Below are 22,720 nucleotides of genomic sequence, written 5' to 3'. Positions count from 1 at the left end.
ATTCGGTAGTAGGAAAAGGGAGAGAAGGAAACATAGGTGAATATGGATTGGGGGTAAGAAATGAAAGAGGAAGCCGCCTGGTAGAATTTTGCACAGAGCACAACTTAATCATAGCTAAACACTTGGTTCAAGAATCATAAAAAAAGGTTGTATACATGGAAGAAGCCTGGAGATACTGAGAGGTTTCAGACAGATTATATAATGGTAAGACAGAGATTTAGGAACCAGGTTTTAAATTGTAAGACATTTTCAGGGGCAGATGTGGACTCTGACCACAATCTATTGGTTATGAACTGTAGATTAAAACTGAAGAAACTGCAAAAAGGTGGGAATTTAAGGAGATGGGACCTGGATAAACTGACTAAACCAGAGGTTGTACAGAGTTTCAGGGAGAGCATAAGGGAACAATTGACAGAAATGGGGGAAAGAAATACAGTAGAGGAAGAATGGGTAGCTCTGAGGGATGAAGTAGTGAAGGCAGCAGAGGATCAAGTAGGTAAAACGACGAGGGCTAGTAGAAATCCTTGGGTAACAGAAGAAACATTGAATTTAATTGAGGAAAGGAGAAAATATAAAAATGCAGTAAATGAAGCAGCCAAAAAGGAATACAAAGTCTCAAAAATGAGATCAACAGGAAGTGCAAAATGGCTAAGCAGGGATGGCTAGAGATCAAATGTAAGGATGTAGAGGTTTATCTCACTAGGGGTAAGATAGATACTGCCTACAGGAAAATTAAAGAGACCTTTGGAGAAAAGAGAACCACTTGTATGAATATCAAGAGCTCAGATGGAAACCCAGTTCTAAGCAAAGAAGGGAAAGCAGAAAGGTGGAAGGAGTATATAGAGGGTCTATACAAGGGCGATGTATTTGAGGACAATATTATGGAAATGGAAGAGGATGTAGATGAAGATGAAATGGGAGATATGATACTGCGTGAAGAGTTTGACAGAGCACTGAAAGACCTAAGTCGAAACAAGGCCCCAGGAGTAGACAACATTCCATTAGAACTAATGATGGCCTTGGGAGAGCCAGTCCTGACAAAACTCTACCTTCGGGTGAGCAAGATGTATGAGACAGGCGAAATACCCTCAGACTTCAAGAAGAATATAATAATTCCAATCCCAAAGAAAGCAGGTGTTGACAGATGTGAAAATTACTGAACTGTCAGTTTAATAAGTCGCGGCTGCAAAATATTAACGCGAATTCTTTACAGACAAATGGAAAAACTAGTAGAAGCCGACCTCGGGGAATATCAGTTTGGATTCCGTAATAATATTGGAACACGTGAGGCAATACTGACCCTATGACTTATCTTGGAAGCTAGATTAAGGAAGGGCAAACCTACATTTCTAGCATTTGTAGACTTAGAGAAAGCTTTTGACAATGTTGACTGGAATACTCTCTTCAGATTCTGAAGGTTGGAGGGGTAAAATACAGGGAACGAAAGGCTATTTACAATTTGTACAGAAACCAAATGGCAGTTATAAGAGTTGAGGGGCATGAAAGGGAAGCAGTGGTTGGGAAGGGAGTGAGACAGGGTTGTAGCCTCTCCCCGATGTTATTCAATCTATATATTGAGCAAGCAGTGAAGGAAACAAAAAAAAATTCAGAGTAGGAATTAAAATCCATGGAGAAATAAAAATCTTGAGGTTCGCCGATGACATTGTAATTCAGTCAGAGGTAGCAAAGGACTTAGATGAGCAGTTGAACGGAATGGACAGTGTCTTGAAAGGAGGATATAAGATGAACATCAACAAAAGCAAAACGAGGATAATGGAATGCAGTTGAATTAAGTTGGGTGATGCTGAGGGAATTAGATTAGGAAATGAGACACTTAAAGAAGTAAATGAGTTTTGCTATTTGGGGGGCAAAATAACTGATGATGGTCGAAGCAGAGAGCATATAAAATGTATACTGGCAATGGCAAGGAAAGCGTTTACGAAAAAGAGAAATTTGTTGACATCGAGTATAGATTTAAGTGTCAGGAAATCATTTCTGAAGGTATTTGTATGGAGTGTAGCCATGTATGGAAGTGAAACACGGACGATAAATAGTTTGGACAAGAAGACAATAGAAGCTTTCGAAATGTGGTGCTACAGAAGAATGCTGAAGATTAGATGGGTAGATCACATAACTAATGAGGAGGTATAGAATAGAATTGGGGAGAAGAGGAGTTTGTGGCACAACTTGACTAGAAGTAGGGATTGATTGGTAGGACATGTTCTGAGGCATCAAGGGATCACCAATTTAGCATTGGAGGGTAGCCTGGAGGGTAAAAATCGTAGAGGGAGACCAAGAGATGAATACACCAAGCAGATTCAGAAGGATGTAGGCTGCAGTAGGTACTGGGAGATGAAGAGGCTTGCACAGGATAGAGTAGCATGGAGAGCTTCATCAAACCAGTCTCAGGACTGAAGACCACAACAACACCAAGAACAGTGTTTTTGTTACTTAGTGTTTTCAAGTGGCCATTGCAGAAATTTTCTTTGCTTGTGAACTTATTTTTATTGCTTGCCTTGTCTGTCTATCGAAGTGAGCAACCCACCTCACCCACTGCTGCTCAGGTGCCTCAGCTGCAAGCAATCGATGCAACACAGCTAACACAGATGTTTCAGTTCAGTTTCTTCAGTGCTATGCTAGTCCAACAAACTTCTTATTCATTTGCATATTAGTTGAAAATGTGTGAAATTTCAGTTGGACATGGGTGCCTCTGTACACTGCTGAATCATAACACATGTGGACTGTTGGTCTCCCCATGCCTGTCCAAAACTAGCACACAGCTGACAGCTTGTAACAGAGAGAACATTCCTGTTCTCGGAAAATGTACTTTGCCTGCCATGTGTCGCTTGCATATGTGAACTGTGACTTTCACTGTGCTACAATCACATGATTTTGAAAACATATTTGGCTTTGGTTCGTTTGATTTGTTTGGCTTCCAAATTCAGGACAGTGTGTTGTCCATGACTGCATTCAATGCTAAGAACAGTGTAGCTAGCTTGCTGAAAGAATTTCCTGGAACATTTTTTTAAGGTTTAGACAAGGCTAACGATTTTGTTCCATATATTACTATGAAAGACAATGCTCAGCTGAAATGTTTCCGGGCCAGAACTGTTCCCATTGCATTACTGCACAAAGAGGTGGCGGAACTTAGAATTGCAAGATAGTAGAGCTATTCCGCCCATAGAAGCTAGTCAGTGGGCAAGTCCACTGGTTTTGCCCCCCAAATCTTCAGGTCACATTCGCTCTGTATTGATTTAAAAGTCTACTGTCAACCCACTAACTGTGATTGATACTAATCCAGTGCTACACTCAGAAGATCTTATGGACAGAGTAGGCACTGGTCACTACTTTTCAAAAATTGATTTGCTCGACGCATATCTTCAAATACCACTGGATGAAGTATCTCAAACGATGTGTGTTGTGAACACTCATTTGGGCTTGTTTAGACATTTGTGTTTGTGTTTTGCCAGTGTTTCCGCGCCTGCCATTTTGCAACGGTATTTGGAACAGCTGACTGCTCAAGTACTAAACTGTTCAAACTATTAGGATGATATTGTTGTAGCAAGTCATACACCTGAAGTACACATTGCAAATTTGGATGCTTTGTTTCGTGTTTTATCTGATGCAGGACTAAAGTGTAGACTTGGCAAGTGTGATTTCTTAAAGCTGAGTTGCAGTATCTCGGTCACGTCATCAACAGTCAAGGTGTACATCCTCTTGAGTCGCATTTATTAGGTGTACGGGACGTGCCCATTCCTCGGAATGTCACAGAATTACAGTCAGTATTAGGGAAAATGAACTATATATTCGGTTCATACTGAATGCTGCACAAATCACAACTCCATTGCATTGCTTGCATCACAAGAACATTCCCTTTGCTTGGACAGATAAGAGCCAAGAAGCTTTTCCGAAGCTTAGAGATTCATTGCTCAGTGATTGAGGCTTGGTTCACTTTGATCCTGACAAACCAGTTGTGTTGCGCATCAAAGTGTTCTCCAAAGCTCAGAGTAACTATTCACAAATAGAGAAAGAGGCATTGGCTATTGTGTATGGTGTCACCAAATTACATCATTATTTTTATGGCAGAAAATTGTACTTAGTGACGGATCAGAAGCCATTGCAGTCCATGTTTCATCCAATGAAGCCGGTTCCTGTATGAATTGCCCAAAAATTGCAAAGTTGGGCTTTGTTGTTGTCTCAGTACCAGTACGAGATTGTGAATCATCTGATGGCTCAACATGGTAATGTGGACGCACTTTCACATCTTCCGATTGGCCCTCATGCAGACTTTGGTGCTTCTGCAGCATCTTGTTGTCACATTAATGCTCAGGATTCTGAATTGCTTCACTCCTTTCCTCAGAACTATAGGAAAATTGTGCAGGCCACGGAAGCGATTCAGATTTAAACTTTTTTCGAGTACATTTGCACAGCCTGGCCTCACTCATTGCATAGCATAAAGAACTCTGTAGTGCACCGATACTTTGCACATCGGCATAGCCTCACTGTACAGCAAGGTGTGATTCTTGTTCAAAATGACAGTTGACAGTCACGTGTATTGATCCCCAAAACTTTGCAAAAAGATGTGTTGCAGTTACTTCACCACGGACATGGGGGGATTGTTCATACAAAACAGTTGGCATGTTGACAGTGTACTTGGCAGGGTATGGACACCCAAGTAGAACAGATGCCGTCACAATGTCACGCATGTGCAGAAAATCAGTTGACTCCACCACAAAAATTCTCTGCTTGGCCTAAGTCGCAATCACCATGGCAACATGTACACATAGACACTGCGGGACCTTTTTGGAACACTCGTTGGTTGATTGTCGTAGACTCCTTTTGCTGTGCCAATGAACTCAGTCATGGAGCAGAGTTCAGGCATTGTCCTCTATTTTTTGCCTTGAAGGTTTGCCTGAAGTCGTAGTGTCAGACAACGACCTTCAATTCACGTCAAATGAATTTGAAACATCCTGTGAATGCAGTGGCATACAGCATCTAACCAGTGCACCATTCCATCCACAGTCGAATGGCGAAGCGGAATGTTTTGTCAGAATCTTCAAGCAGCAGATGGCCAAACTTCGCACTATACATGCCAGGGAACAAGCATTGCAACTGTTTCTCGCCTCTTATCGTTTGCATCCATGAGATGGATCATGTCCAGGGGAATTGCTTTGTGGCCACAGACATCGGTCACTGCTCCACCCTCCTCAGCAACAGGCACCGAAGGAGGGCCGCAAGTGTTGCTTCACGCTGTTTGATGTGTTTTACAGGGTTTTTAGCAGCAGAAGATGGTGGGTGCAAGGTGCGATCGTTTGTCGACTTGGCGCATGCATGTAGCTCATTTCATGGCCTGACAGATTGCAGCACCGACATCACAATCAAATTTGCCACTGTCACGTGCACAGTGATCCTTCTGTATCTCTTCCCCCAGGTTCATGGATCAAGAGGACAGCGAGGCCACAACAGCCACCAGAGGGTGTCATTACAACATCATGGGACGACCCCATGGAGACGGGCAGCCAACACCTTCTGCATCTGGTTATGGGCCTCAGTAGGTGGATGTGTTCCCTTCTGGTCATTTTCCGGGGGACATTTCCACCAGAGAGAAGGCCAGATGGCGAGGTACGACTGGAAGCCTGATGTCCCCTGCAGCCATAGCTTCCAGTCCCTCAGAGAATCCACACTCCTGGCTCCCCTGCCATTGTTGAGCTCCCTATATGACGATGGTTCATTGCCTTGGGAGGAGGAATGTTATGGCTTATAGTCAAGTGCTGGCATGCCAGTCAGAAATGAGAGCAGGGAGGGCTGTGAAGAAGACGTCAGCCAATTGCACGCTGACCAACCCCTCTCCCGGATGATAGCATGATGGCAGTGACCTCTATGCGAAGAGGACAAGTGCCATGCTGACTGGTTGCGGCCCACTTCTGCAGCAGCATCAAGATTATGTGCACGTCGCCCTTTGCTTGCGACATTTCTGTGTTTCTTTCAAAGTTAACTATTGTCATTGTTCATTTCATAATAAAACTTGAATTTTGTGTAGCAATCTGAGAAGGTGATTTCCTAGACCCCACATATTTGACGTCAAGACAGGATTCAACACTCGCCAACAAAAATAATTATTAATTCAGTGTGGGTATATGTGTTATACTCAAATGTGGAAAATGTACCAGAAGCCTTCTGTTGGCAGCAGCATTGTGGGTTATATTAATAATGTATATTGTACCAAACTATTATTTTATCCTGTGACATAGGGTGTAAGTTTTATTGAAAGCTGGATATAGTACTCTTGTAACTGATACAGTCAGATATGTTGCAATACATGTAAAGGCTAATAATATTATTATACAGGGTGTATCAAAAAGAATAATTCAATTTGGCTCTTCTATATTTGTGAAACTAATAAACATATACAATGAATTTTGTTTTTTATGAAATGGAAACTCAAAAAGTTTTTTTCGTACCTTTTCATAGTTGTTCAATATGCCCCTCTTGAGATACATGGCATATGTCTATGCGGTATTCAGATTGCAGGATGGTTCCTTTGAAAGGGCATTTCCAACTTCCTTCCCCATCCTTCCCTAATCCGATGGGACCGATGACCTCACTGTCTGGTCTCCTCCCCCAAACAACCCAACCCTATCTTGAGTTACTGCTTCCACAGCTGCTGTTATGCAGTGTCTCAGTTCATTAATTGTTGGTGGTAATGGAGGCACATAAGCAGAGTGTTTTATAAACCCCCACAAGAAATAATCACATACAATCAGGTCCTTGGATCCCAGTAATGAAAGGCTCAATCATCCTTCAGTAATCCTTTGATTGAAAAATTACCACACTTCCAGATGCCAGTGTGGTTATGTCGCATCCTGTTGGTAAATGTCATTCAAATCAGTCTTCAACTGTTGGAAAAGAAAGTTATCAAGCATATTGAGATACATGGTTTGTGCAAAGAAAAATGGACCATACATCTTTTCCTGTGAAACTGCGCAAAACACATTAAATTTTGGAGTTGTACAATTTCATGTGGTTGCTCTGTACTCCACATTTACACGTTATGATGGTTCACCTTTCCATTTAAATTGAATGTTGCCTCCAAGTGTGGAAGAAAACTGACATCCTCCATCTTGCCAAGAACAAAAGTACAGAACTCCACCCATTGTTGCTTGTCACCTTCACAAAGAGCTTACAGTAGCTGAATTTTGCATGGTTTCATGTGAAAACGTCTACGCAACACACACCAGATGTCTAAAGACATCGGGAACATGTTGAGCTGTCAAACTGCATGGCAAATGGATTTCTGTGGACTCCTTGTTAAACTATGGCAAATGCGTTCGACATCTGTGTCAGACATTCGGGGATGGCCTGCTGATTTGCCCTTACTCAAACAACCTGTTTCTCGAAATTGTTCATGCCATCGTGTAATGCTCTGTGCTATAGGAGGATCCACGCCATACCCAGTATGAAAGACATGCTGAACAGTTATTACTGATCCGCACTGAAAAACGTAGAATACAAAATGCTTTCTGTTGCTCTACCATTTTTATTAGAACTGAAGTGGGCGCACACTGCTCACTGCTGCTACCTAGAGGGAACCATGTAAAACTTGAGTGTTTGCTCTTTCCAACAGTACATTTTTGTGCACATACCTCAAATAACATAATAGTTATGATTTTTTTTTTAAATCAGGTGATTCTTTTTGATACACCCTGTATGATAATATTATGTATTTCATAGAATATTTGTTGATTAATTGTAATACACTTGTCTTCAGATCTGCGGATGGTTCGTGTTGAATTGAAACCAGTCTTTTTTTTTTTTTTTTTAAAAAAAAAAACTGGTGCAGTCAAGACAGACAGTAAAAAAAAATTTCACATGACATATATTGGATCTAATGGCAACAAATAGACTTGATATCTTTGTGGATGTCCACGCTGAAACTGATTTTCAGTGACCAAGTGACATTTGCAGCACTGATAGTTTCCAAAGTGTGAAGGACATCTAAAACAGAGTGAAAGATTTATATTTTCAGCTAACTGGATAAAGAGGCAGTAATTTTATGTATCACCAAGGAATTTGAAACATTTAATGTGGTGTCACCGCCAGACACCACACTTGCTAGGTGGTAGCCTTTAAATCGGCCGTGGTCCGGTAGTATACATCGGACCCGAGTGTTGCCACTGTCAGTGATTGCAGACCGAGCGCCGCCACACGGCAGGTCTAGAGAGATGTCCTAGCACTCGCCCCAGTTGTACAGCCGACTTTGCTAGCGAAGCTACACTGACAAATACGCTCTCATTTGCCGAGACGATAGTTAGCATAGCCTTCAGCTACGTCATTTGCTATGACCTAGCAAGGCGCCATTACCAGTTTATATTGAGATTGTTATTAATGTATCAACAAGAGTGATGTACACCAATTATGGATTAAAGTTAAGTATTACATCAACTACGTACTTTCTTTGCAATTCTCAAGACATTGTCCTGTTCCAGACCTCACGCCAGTCTGCGTGAGCTTAAACGCGTGCCTTTCGGCTACCTCCGAGTGGCTTGGCTGTCGTGCCAAGTCACCACATTTAACTCTTGGCAGTGTCTTGTAGAACTTCACCACAAGTTTAAAAGAATAGTTGCCCGTGCACTGGATAGGTATCTATCTAGTAGAACACTCCATGATGGGAAGGACGCTTCATGGTATATTAACGTATTATCACTGTAAAATTTTTTTTTTTAAAGAAGCAGACTGCGTAAAAGGTGTAAAATTAAGCATAGAGCTATAACTAGAGAGATTCTGAATGAAACAAGATATGCTATCAGGATGTCAGAGGCATACTTTGTTTGCCACCAACCCATGTCAGCCAACCTCAGATAAACTGACTTGCACAGCATGTTAGGATCAGTCTGGCTTTCTGGGTTAGGTGTTGTCAGGTCCCACTCTGAGCTGTCTGGCCAGGCAGTTTTCTTCTGGGCTAGCCCGCTGGGCTATAAGCAGCTAAACTAGCCATGCAACTGGCTGTGGCTAACCTACAGACACAGAGGGCATAGATGGAATATCTGCAAAAGTAATCAAACTCTACTCACAGTACCTAGTTATGCATGTGACATTCCTATTAAATTTGGAAGTGGAGAACTGACTGTTTCTCACATGTCTGCAAAAGAGTAAAGTAGTGCCAATTTACAAAGTTGGTGACAAGGGGATCTGGGGAACTAAAGGTCTATAACAATGACACCCACATTATCAAAAATTGTAGAAATAGCTGTTAAAACCAAGTTATAAATTTCACAGGGAAAAAAGTCCTGGATGAAGCATAACATGGATTTAGAAGAGGGAAGTCTACAAAAACAGCTGTGGCAAGTTTCATGACCCATACAATCAAAGGTTTGGAAGAATGAAAGTAAGTTTGTAGCATATTTCATGATCTCGCAAAAGCCTATGACGGTGTATGCCATATTACTCTGATAGATAAACTACACGGATGTGGTATCAGGTGAATGCAGCCATTTTAATAAAGTCATTTACAGAAAACAGAGAACAAAGTGTAGAATTAAGATACAAAGTAAAAATAAGATGGAGATCTTTTACTCTGATTTTCATGTGGCAAAGTCTGGGATAGCAGCATCAGTAAAAGAAAATGTAACCATGCATGCAGATGGTACATCCCTCATTGTAAGTAAAAGCTCAATAAATGATTTAGGTACAAAAACTGTCATGGATGTAGAAAGGGCAAATGAATATTTAAGTGAAAACAAGCTATTTAGAAATGAAAAGAAAACAAATTCTTGCAAAGAAAGCAACAAATTAAGAGAAATTAAATATAAGACTTAGGGACACACTGCTAACAGAAAATGATAGTCGTAAGTTCCTGGGATTGACAGTATACAGACTTATCACTTGGGAAAATCATATATGAAAGATCAGCTCAAAAATAAGCAGCAGTGTACTTTCACTTTAGAAAATGTCCCACATAGTTGATGATACACTGTTAAAGATGTACTGTAGACTACATTATCCACAGTTATTATACTGAATAATAACATGGGACAGGGCAGCAAATGTGCATTTGAAGAGACTGCTGCAAAACAAAGCAGTCAGATGTATTGGAAGGCTATCACCAAGATACTCCCGTAAAAGCAAATTCAAAGAATATAAAAATATGACCATGCACTCTACACTTACGAGGGCAGTTCAGAAAGTAACCTCCGATTGGTCACAGTGCGGGTTGTGGGGGGAGTAGCGACGCCATCTGTGCGTTCACGCACTCAACAGGTCAGTCGGCATCAAGCCGTGGTCGAGTGAACGTCGTACCTGCGCTAGTTTAGTTTTTGTGGCAGTTTGAAATGTGTGCTGCAATAGAAAACCCCGCCAAATGTGAAGTGCGTGCTGTCATAAGGTTTTTTACAGCCAAAGGATATTCTGCAGCAGCTATTCATCGTGAGCTTTGTGCCGTGTACGGACCAAGAGTTATGAGTGAAGGAGTTGTCCGTGAATGGGTACGTTTATTTAAAAGTGGACGAGAAAACGTTCTTGATGAAGAGAGGAGTGGTAGACCATCATTGGTGACTGACGAACTCGTTCAGACAGTTGATGCAAAAGTTCGTGAAAATCGACGTTTCTCGATGTCGGAGTTGTCTACTGGTTTTCCACTGATTTCTAAGACTCTCTTGTACGAGATAGTGACAGCAAGATTGGGTTACCATAAGTTCTGTGCACGGTGGGTGCCCAAAATTCTTACCGACCACCACAAAACTCAAAGAATGGCCTCTGCATTAGACTTTCTGTCACGTTATGAGGACGAAAGAGAACCATTGTTAAACAGAATCGTGACCGGTGACGAAACCTGGATTAAGTACGCGAACCCTGAGACAAAAGAACAAAGATGTGGGCACATTCAAATTCGCCTACCAAACCAAGAAAAGCCTCGCAAGATTTTTCTGCCAGAAAACTGATGGCAATGGTGTTTTGGGATGCCAAAGGGGTGTTGTTGGTTGAATTCATGGAACGTGGTACGACCATTAATCAAGACGTGTGCTGTGAAACAATAAAAAAGTTACGACGGGCTATACAGAACAAACGCCGTGGTATGCTGACTTCCGGTATCGTTTTTTTGCACGATAACGCCCGTCCTCACTCTGCTCGCAGAACAACGGCCCTTCTTAAGTCCTTCAAGTGGGACGTTATCAACCATCCACCTTACAGCCCAGACCTGGCGCCAAGTGATTATCACCTCTTCATGCATTTGAAGAAATGGCTCGGGTCACAGCGGTTTGATGACGACGAAGAGCTCAAAGATGTGGTCACAGGCTGGCTCCAGGCACAAGCGGGTGATTTTTATGCAGAAGGAATTTCAAAGCTTGTGAAGAGATACGATAAGTGCCTAAATCGCTATGGAGACTATGTAGAAAAATAGTGCAAAGATGTAGTTGTAAGATGTATATATTAAAATATTTTTATTTAACTTGGTGTATTTTTTTAAATCAACCGGATGTTACTTTCTGAACGGCCCTCGTATATCTGAAACTATTATGTACCTTAAAATTAAATTGTATGCCAATTCTAAACAGAGAACTACACAATTACAGCAGAAGAGTAAAAGATGACTATCTCATCTATAGAATCCAACTACAACTGGCCAATAAATACCCTGTTGAAATGGGGTGCTTGTGATACAACAGATTACCAAGCAGTTTGTAAAGGACAAAAGCGCTACCAGTTTTCAAAACAGAACTAAGAGAGTACTTAAAAACGGCATGTTTGTATGTGTCAAAGAATATTTTGAGACCAGTCGAAAACAATTAGAAAGATTTTGCAGTATTGAAGCAATAATTTGAGAACTGAACTACTTATACTGTGTAAATGAAAAGTAAACTATAAATTTTTGTTCTGGCTTGTCCATTGCAGCAGAAATTGTAATTGGTTGCCTAGATGTAGTGAATTAAATGTAGTCATTAATTATTTTACACATATGTGTAATTCTATTATAAATTAATAATATATAGGCTCAAATTGTTATTTGAACTGCAGCTAAAATTGTAAATGTATACTGATGAATCTGATATCACTCTAAACAGTGACCAAAGGATGGATACATAAATAAATAAATCCCAAATGGGTGTACTGTCTCATAGTGTCATTGACTTGGACTAAATTAAGAAGAAATACAAACAATTGATCACTAAAATTTGTTTACTTTGATTTTCTTGCAATAAACCGTTATTCATCTCTCTCTTTTGCACTTTTCTTTTGAAAAAGAAATTGTGGTGTTTCATTTTATTTGTCATCTTAAATGAAGCATTTGAACCTAGTGCAAGATGTGACTGTCCGGTTAACATAATTGTAGAGGGGATCATAATTAACTGATTGAAAAATAAACTAAAAATTGTCATAAAAACTGTTGCTTTTTCGGCAGCAGAAGCAGTGGAGATAGAGATATACCAAACAAATCAATAAGAGGTGGCACTGATGCCCCCAAGGCACACAAAACAGGTCAGAGTACTATTGCAGGAGCAATGAAAAAGGCCTGCCAAATTTAAAAAATACAAAATCCCCAGGAATGACAAAGTTTTACAGAAGCTCAAAATTTAGCACATATTTCAATATGAGATGCTTTTAATAGTTTCTATAATGAAAGTGTGTCTCAAAATCTGGCAGAAAATCGAGAGTTTCTGATTGTATATAAAGTACACCAGTGGCTAGACGCACTCAACACCTTCACTGTACGATAACCATGGTGCTGTTATTGATGACAGTGCCATTAAAGCAGAGTTGCTGAACACAATTTTCCAAAATCTCTTCACAAAGGAAGATGAAGTAAATATTCCAGAGTTTGAATCAAGAACAATTACCAAAATGATTAACTTGGAAATAAATATCCTCCGTGTAGCAAAGCAGCTTGAAACACTTAACAAAGGTACGGCTTCTGGTCCATGCAAGTTCCGAGTATGCTGATACATTAGCTCCGTACTTAGCAATCATTAACAACTGCTCGGTTGTAGAAAGACCCCTACTCAAAGACTGGAATGTTATACAGTCACACCAATACCCCAGAAAGGAAATAGAAGTAATCCACTGGATTATAGACCTGGATCATTAATGTCAATATGCAGTGACATTTGGAATATATACTGTGCTTGAACATTTTGAATCACCGTGAAGAAAACAATTTATTGATGGATAACCAACTTGGATTCAGAAAATATCATAATTGTGAAACACAACTAGCCCTTTATTCTCATGAAGTAGTGAGTGCTATCAACAAGGGATGTCAGATTGAATCCATATTTTTAGATTTCCAGAAGGCTTTTGATACCATTCCTCACAGACTTCTAATTAAATTGCGTGCCTGTGGAGTATCATCTCAGTTGTGTGATTGGATTTGTGAATTCCTGTCATAAAGGCGACAGTTCTTAATAACTGGTGGAGAGTCATAAAGTAAAACAGAAGTAATATTTGGCATTCCACAAGGAAGTGTTGTAGGCCCTCTGTTGTTCCTGTTCTACATAAATAATTTAGGAGACAATCTGAACAGCCCTTTTCGAGTGTTTGAAGATGATGCTGTCATTGACAGTTATGTAAAGTCATCAGGTGATCAAAGTGAATTGCAATAAGATTTAGACAAGATTCTGTATTGTGCAAAAAGTAGCAATTAATTCTAAATAATGAAAAGTGTGAAGATATTAACTTGAGTAGTAAGAGGAATCCGCTAAATTTCAGTTACATGATAAATCGCACAAATCTAAAGACTATAAACTCAACTAAATACTTAGGGATTACAGTTGCAAATAAATTAAATTGGAATGATCACATAGACAATGTTGTGGGAAAAGTAAACCAAAGATGGTGATTTATTGGTAGAACACTTATAAAATGTAACAGATATGTTAAAGATTGTTTATGCTACACTTGTCCGCCATCTTTTCTGGAGCATTGCTGTACAGTGTGGGATCTGCGTCAGATAGGATTGACAGAGGACATGGAAAAAATTCAAAGAAGTGCAGCTCACAAAAGTTCACTATGTTCTTTTAGTTGGAATTATATTGACCTGGTTTGAGTGGGGTATAATCTGGAAATAACTTCTGCAATCACCAAGTGGTAATGGATGAATGCTTTAATCACACTTCTATCCTAAGTAAAATAATGAGGATCTACTCATTCTATCGTATTGTGTCAATGTGTGAACTTTTGTATAGTAGAAGGGAAAAAGTGCTTGGAAGAGGTATGTTAGGAGATTGAGATATCTTTGGATTAGCTTCTTGCTTTTTGTGACTGATACGTAGATGAGATATTTTGTGATAGCTATGTTTACAACAGAAGTATATTTTAATTATATTTTGTTCTGTCTCTTGTATGGAAGTGTAAAAGTACATGTGACTACTTATGCTGTAGCAAAATATCTCTCTCAGCTCTAGGGTTTCCTACTCACATGGGTGGGTCATGTGAAACTTTGACCTTCTAGATGTACACAGCCATAGCACACAGAGTGAGCATTGTGGCCTGCACTTAGTCACAGCAGACGAGCTTCTGGCTGGCTGTAATGGGACAGCCGCACTAAACAGACCAACCTGGTGTCAGCACAGCCTCAAAATACTGATGTGGGGTGATGGGCCAGAGTGCCCAGCCACCTTGAGACAGTATGCAGCAGGCTAGCCTGTCCACCACACATGGCTGTCCAAGATATGTGAAGCCGAAGCTGTCAGTGATAACCACCTTAGAATCTTATTGAAACATTTCTCACAAAATCAGAACAAACCCAGGCCATATGTAAAAACTGTTTTACTACATTTAGTGTCCATACACTCATGGATGATACAGGATCACATGATAACAGCAGAAATGTTTAACTCCATTTTCATATGTCTTTCAAAAGGAATATCCAGAACTGTTGCTCAATTACATTTATCATACAACTGCAAAATTGAATAATATAGACATTAGTATAAATGGCACTGAGAAACAACTGAAATTGCTAAAACCAAATAAATCTTCAAGGCCTGACCGAATCCGTATCAAATTCTATACAGAATATGTGGCTGTGTTAGACCATATTTTAACTACGAGGGCCATCAGCCAGTTGCGCACGAAGTCTTCCACACTCTCCTCATCTTCAAATCGTCGCTCTCGGAGAGCTTCTTTAAGTGGTCTGAATAATTGGAAATTGTAGGGCGATAAGTCTGGGTTGTAAGGAGGATGATCAAGTATAGTCCAGTGCATTTTTTCTAGCTTGGAGACAGTAAGAGCTGAGGTATGGGGTCGCACTTTGTCGTGGAGGAGGATGACCTTTCGAATCGATTGGTCTCAATATGCAACTCTTGCCTTGTTCAACAGTTTGCAGTAGTAAGCAGCATTGATTGTGCATCGCTCATGCAAAAAATCAATCAGAAAAATTCCTTGCAGATCGAAGAAAACGGTTGAAAGAATCTTGCCAGCTGACAGTCTTTAAGTTGTGGCTTTCACTGGTGCTGCCTCCCCTTTCCTCCATCACTCCTTACTGGCTTATGTGGATTCTTGAGTGTAGTGGCAAACCCATGTTTCATAGCAGGTAATGATCCGACTCAAAAATGCATCACCTTCTCCTGCAAACCTTGGTGTAAGCCTCTGACAGACCTTCAAACATCTCGACTTCGGATTTTCAGTCAAAAGTTTAGGGACCCATCTGGAACACACGTCACGGAACTGCAGGTCATTTGTGATGATTGCTAGACAGCTCCCATAACTGATTCCGACTTTTTGTGGAATTTCTGACACTCTTGCCCGTTGATTGCTGTCAATAATGTCTTTAACTGCACTTATGTTTTTATCCGTAATGCTGGTCTCAGGACTGCAATTGTGTTGCTGATTTACCACATGTTCTTGTTCTTCCTTGAACTTTTTGTGCCAGGCAAACAAGCATCCTTGATAATGTTTTATCACCGAACTGTGCAGTCAATCTCTGGCAAATTTCAGCTGCTGCAACTCCTTCATGAGCAAGAAATTTGATAATTATGTATTGTGCAATGGAGGGGTGCACTTATTGCTCAGACATCGTGAGCATTACTGATGAAACGACAGGAAATATTTAACAGCATGCTCTCCTCACTTCCAACAGTCCCGCCTAAGCACAGCAGAAGTGCGGGGCCAGTCCTACCAACTGTTGATGTTCAGGAACAAAAATCCAATTTATATTTGATCCCCCCTTGTATAATATACTGTAGAGGAAACAATAAAACCTGACAAGTAGTGGGAAGAAAACACAGGTGACACCATTCTATGAGAGAGGCAACAGAAGTAATCCACAAAACTACTGTCTAATATTCGCAACACCCATTTGTTGTAGAATCTGAGAACAGACTTTGAGCTCAAATTTAGTGAGGCATCTCAAACAGAATGACCTCCTCCTTCCTGTCCAGCATGGATTCCAAACACATTGGTCATATGAAATTCAGCTTGGGCTTTTCTCAAATAAACATCCTGAAAGCCATGTATCTAGGCAGTCAGGTAGATGCAGTATTTCTTGACTTCCAAAAAGCATTTAACACAGTACCACATGTACACTTATTATCAAAAGTGCAATTGTATGGAGGTTTCAAGGGAAATTTCCAAAGAGATTGAAGATTTATTGGTGGGGAGGATGCAGCATGTTTTCTTGAATGGAGATTCGTCAACAGATGTCAAAGTAACTTCGGATGTCCCCCGAGAAAGGCTAGTGGGACCCATGCTCAGATGTTTTTCAGCTGATACAGTTTTGTACAATGAAGTACTATCTGGAAAAAACCTGTAGAAATATTGAGTCAGATCTTGACAGGATTTTGAAGTACAGCAATGAATGGTAACTTCAGTTTGGTGTGGGGTAATGAGAAAATACAGTTAGTGTATAAATCACTTTTTGTCCCCATTTTAGAATATTACATAGTTGTGTGGGGTCCATATGTGATAGCATTAAGGGGACAAGAGTGTGTGCACAGAATGACAGCAGAAACAGTCACAGTTTTGTTTGACTCACAGGAGAGTGGCACAGAAATTAATGTGTGAAGAAATCCTAACTTGCAGCACCATGCTAAGTACACTCTGCCATGCACTTTCCAGTGAAAAGTATGTCAACCAGTAGAGCTAGGAATACTTCAGTCACCAGGGTAGTTATGAGAAACCATTTGGTGTACAAGCTCTTCCTTTTTACAACTTGTGCAGAATTTCATTGAAAATAACAAAGTAACGCATATTGAATACTGTGGTGACATGTCATGATAATGGGAACATGAATGGTTCTTCCACGCTTAATTTGTAATGACAGAGTGATATTTCATATTAGTGAAAAGGTGAATACACATAGTGTTCAATAAAGAGTCTGCAGAATCCCCATTAAATAGCAGACTGATATACTCAGTGTAATTTTACATCTTTTGTGCCTTATCACAAAACATGTTTTTTGGGCCATTCTTTTTTTGCAGATGGCACTATCAATGGAATAATGTACCTGAATGTGTTTGAATAACAGCTATTTTCTTCAACCTAAGACTTATTTTTCAATTTGATGGAGCTGTGCAAGACTTACTTTTCAGTACGGTGGATCAGTGCACCATTGACACCCTAATGTCTTAGCTTTTTTGAATCAGTCCTTTCTTGTAAAGGAAGCAGTTCGCATTTTACCTCCACCAGCAACTCTGGTTGAACTACAGAATTGCATTTCAGCTGCAATGAATTCAGTAACACAAGAGATGATTTTTCATGTTGGGGACAAGTTCAGCTTTCTCTCAGATGTTTGCTGTGTGACAATGGGAGGACACAATGTACATTTATAACCTGTGTTTAAAAGCCTCTTTTTCCCATATATATAAAAGAGTTGTTCCTAACTAATTTATATTTCATGAAATAAACATGAATTTAATTTGGATCATCTGTTTTAAAAATCCTGGACACTGTTTCTATGGCATCATGTATCACGTTTGTTTCTTGACTCATCTGACATTCTTTAAGATTATTGTGCATGTATGAGTTCAAACAGCTGACTCATAAATGCCTTACTGTGCCCCAACCCTTTTCCCCCTCTGATCCTTCTAAGTTGTATAATGATGGGGAAATGCAAACCCACAATTTGCCAATTATTTTCATTCTGCTGGTGGAGGCACTTCCTGTCCACACAGATGTTAGTTACCTTTAAGTCCTTTATGTCACATAGTCTGTTTATTGTGTGTGTTCTTGGTTTTAAGTGTTCACCTTTTGTGTTTCTGAGTTGGAGAACCAGCCCTTGTTTTGCATAAATAATGTGGAAAAGAAACTGTCTAACAACCACATTAAGGCTGACCAGTGTGCCAGGTAGTTTACATTAATCTTGCAGCTTTTATTCAGATGTGATGCATTTTGTCCATCCCATCACATTGAATGTCAAGCTATATTTGCAGGTGGAGCATGACTAACTATCAATAAAAAGCTTTAAAATGAAGCTTATTACAAAGAAACTCATTTGTGTATAGTAATGGAAAGTACAGGAACGTCTACCTCACATCAAACCTGAAAACCGACAGCAATACCTCCACTTTGAAAGATGGCAACCATTTCAAGCCAAAATGTCCCTCTCATATAGTCTGCCAGTCTGTGGATGCTGCAGGTGCTGTGACAGGCAGCCTCCGTAGACTGGAACTACAACCTAATCTTATATACAAATCGTGCCCTATTTTTTTAACACATCAAAGACTCATCTCACCCGTATTGACCAACCAAAAGTAACACTGGGAGCCAAAAAGACTAACTTCTGTATTATACTGCTGTTCAGAAAAATTTCCCCACTTTTTGAATGCAATATTTTCATGTCTCACTTCACTTTGCTCAATGTTCTGCTTGAATGTAGATACTTTTAGAACCGTACATCAGTCAGAATCTTTTATCAACCAATTTAAAATAATATTTTTATAATGAGGATTTTTTTTATTTGCTGGATTTGAATATAGACATACAGTGAACTCAACATGATTGGAAATCTTATCGAAACACTGTTTCATATTTATTAATGTCTACATAATTTGACTTCCCCATGAACCATGTACCTTGCCATTTGTGGGGAGGCTTATGTGCCTCAGCGATACAGATAGCCGTACCGTAGGTGCAACCACAATGGAGGGGTATCTGTTGAGAGGCAAGACAAACGTGTGGTTCCTGAAGAGGGGCAGCAACCTTTTCAGTAGTTGCAGGGGCAACAGTCTGGATGATTGACTGATCTGGCCTTGTAACACTAACCAAAATGGCCTTGCTGTTGTGGTACTGCGAACGGCTGAAAGCAAGGGGAAACTACCGCCGTAATTATTCCCGAGGGCATTCAGCTTTACTGTGTGGTTAAATGATGATGGCATCCTCTTGGGTAAAATATTTCGGAGGTAAAATAGTCCCCCATTTGGATCTCTAGGCGGGGACTACTCAAGAGGACGTCATTATCAGGAGAAAGAAAACTGGCATTCTATGGATCGGAGAGTGGAATGTCAGATCTCTTAATCGGGCAGGTAGGTTAGAAAATTTAAAAAGGGAAATGGTTAGGTTAAAGTTAGATATAATGGGAATTAGTGAAGTTTGGTGGCAGGAGGAACAAGAATTCTGGTCAGGCGAATACAGGGTTATAAATACAAAATCAAATAGGGGTAATGCAGGAGTAGGTTTAATAATGAATAAAAAAATATGAGTGCGGGTAAGCTATTACAAACAGCATAGTGAACGTATTATAGTGGCCAAGATAAACATGAAGCCCATGCCTACTACAGTAGTACGTGTTTATATGCCAACTAGCTCTGCAGATGACGAAGAAATTGAAGAAATGTATGATGAGATAAAAGAAATTATTCAGGTAGTGAAGGGAGACGAAAATTTAATAGTCATGGGTGACTAGAATTCGACAGAAGGAAAAGGGAGAGAAGGAAACGTAGTAGGTGAATATGAATTGGGGCTAAGAAATGAAAGAGGAAGCCGTCTGGTAGAATTTTGCACAGAGCATAACTTAATCATAGCTAACACTTGGTTCAAGAATCGTAAAAGAAGGTTGCATACATGGAGGAATCCTGGAGACACTAAAAGGTATCAGATAGATTATATAATGGTAAGACAGAGATTTAGGAACCAGGTTTTAAATTGTAGGACATTTTCAGGGGCAGATGTGGACTCTGACCACAATCTATTGGTTATGAACTGTAGATTAAAACTGAAGAAATTGCAAAAAGGTGGGAATTTAAGGAGATGATAAACTGACTAAACCAGAGGTTGTACAGAGTTTCAGGGACAGCATAAGGGAACAATTGACAGGAATGGGGGGAAAGAAATACAGTAGAAGACGAATGGGTAGCTCTGAGGGATGAAGTAGTGAAGGCAACAGAGGATCAAGTAGGTAAAAAGACGAGGGCTAGTAGAAATCCTTGGGTAACAGAAGAAATACTGAGTTTAATTGATGAAAGGAGAAAATATAAAAATGCAGTAAATGAATCAGGCAAAAAGGAATACAAAGTCTCAAAAATGAGATCGACAGGAAGTGCAAAATGGCTAAGCAGGCATGGCTAGAGGACAAATGTAATAATGTAGAGGCTTATCTCACTAGGGGTAAGATAGATACAGCCTACAGGAAAATTAAAGAGACCTTTGGAGAAAAGAGAGCCACTTGTATGAATATCAAGAGCTCAGATGGAAACCCAGTTCTAAGCAAAGAGGGGAAAGCAGAAAGGTGGAAGGAGTATATAGAGGGTCTATACAAGGGCGATGTACTTGAGGGCAATATTATGGAAATGGAAGAGGATGTAGATGAAGATTAAATGGGAGATACGAGTTTGACAGAGCACTGCAAGACCTGAGTCGAAACAAGGCCCCGGGAGTAGACAACATTCTATTAGAACTACTGACGGCCTTGGGAGAGCCAGTCCTGACAAAACTCTACCATCTGGTGAGCAAGATGTACGAGACAGCCGAAATGCCCTCAGACTTCAAGAAGAATATAATAATTCCAATCCCAAAGAAAGCAGGTGTTGACAGATGTGAAAATTACTGAACTGTCAGTTTAATAAGCCACAGCTGCAAAATACTAACACGAATTATTTACAGATGAATGGAAAAACTGGTAGAAGCCGACCTCGGGGAAGGTCAGTTTGGATTCCCTAGAAATGTTGGAACACGTGAGGCAATACTGACCTTACGACTTATCTTAGAAGGTAGATTAAGGAAAGGAAAACCTACGTTTCTAGCATTTGTAGACTTAGAGAAAGCTTTTGACAATGTTGACTGGAACACTCTCTTTCAAATTCTGAAGGTGGCAGGGGTAAAATATAGGGAGCGAAAGGCTATTTACAATTTGTATAGAAGCCAAATGGCAGTTATAAGAGTTGAGGGGCATGAAAGGGAAGCAGTGGTTGGGAAGGGAGTGAGACAGGGTTGTAGCCTCTCCCCGATGTTATTCAATCTGTATATTGAGCAAGCAGTAAAGGAAGCAAAAGAAAAATTTGGAGTAGGTATTAGAATCCAGGGAGAAGAAATAAAAACTTTGAGGTTCGCCGATGACATTGTAATTCTGTCAGAGACAGCAAAGGACTTGGAAGAGCAGTTGAACGGAATGGATACTGTCTTGAAAGGAGGATATAAGATGAACATCAACGAAAGTAAAACGAGGATATTGGAATGTAGTCGAATTAAGTCGGGTGATGCTGAGGGAATTAGATTAGGAAATGAGACACTTAAAGTAGTAAAGGAGTTTTGCTATTTGGGGAGCAAAATAACTGATGATGGTCGAAGTAGGGAGGATATAAAATGTAGACTGGCAATGGGAAGGAAAGCGTTTCTGAAGAAGAGAAATTTGTTAACATTGAGTATAGATTTAAGTGTCAGGAAGTCGTTTCTGAAAGTATTTGTATGGAGTGTAGCTATGTATGGAAGTGAAACGTGGACAATAAATAGTTTGGACAAGAAAAGAATAGAAGGTTTTGAAATGTGGTGCTACAGAAGAATGTTGAAGATTAGGTGGGTAGATCACGTAACTAATGAGGAGGTATTGAATAGGATGGGGGAGAAGAGAAGTTTGTGGCACAACTTGACCAGAAGAAGGAATCGGTTGCTAGGACATGTTCTGAGGCATCGAGGGATCACCAATTTAGCATTGGAGGGCAGCGTGGAGGGTAAAAATCGCAGAGGGAGGCCAAGAGGTGAATACACTAAGCAGATTCAGAAGGATGTAGGTTGCAGTAGGTACTGGGAGATGAAGGAGCTTGCACAGGATAGATTAGCATGGAGAGCTGCATCAAACCAGTCTCAGGACAGAAGACCACAACAACAACGACATAATTTGAGAAAGACTGTCTGTGCCAATAACTTATTATGTAACTAGATGGCATAATAGTTCTCCCTTGTGACATTTTGTGTCCTCTCACAGTTGCGGAACTGTGAAAACTGGTCTGAAGGGAAAGAAGTAAGCTATGTTTCACTTTGATAATGTGCGTGTTTATTGTTATGAAACACACTTGTTATGACATCACTATGTTTTTAAAGATTGGTTACGACCTCCATGCAGAAAATGTGGCAAAATTTTTTTGCGTCATATTGCTTCCATAAGTTAAAGGTTTTAATAATATTTCAGGTCAAGCAGTACTTAAGCAACTTTCAGATATAAATTTCAAGAAGAAACCAATGCTAAGAAACATATTCTAGACAAGATTCTGTTTGCAAACATCTATGAGGAGTGGGGCAGGGTAATTTTCTCTGATGAAAAAAAGCATTAAAGTGCATGGTAATGATGCTGGCGTGA

The sequence above is a fragment of the Schistocerca serialis genome, chromosome 5, assembly GCF_023864345.2.
Source record: "Schistocerca serialis cubense isolate TAMUIC-IGC-003099 chromosome 5, iqSchSeri2.2, whole genome shotgun sequence".
Classification (NCBI taxonomy): domain Eukaryota; kingdom Metazoa; phylum Arthropoda; class Insecta; order Orthoptera; family Acrididae; genus Schistocerca; species Schistocerca serialis.
This window is presented reverse-complemented; position numbering follows the sequence as displayed.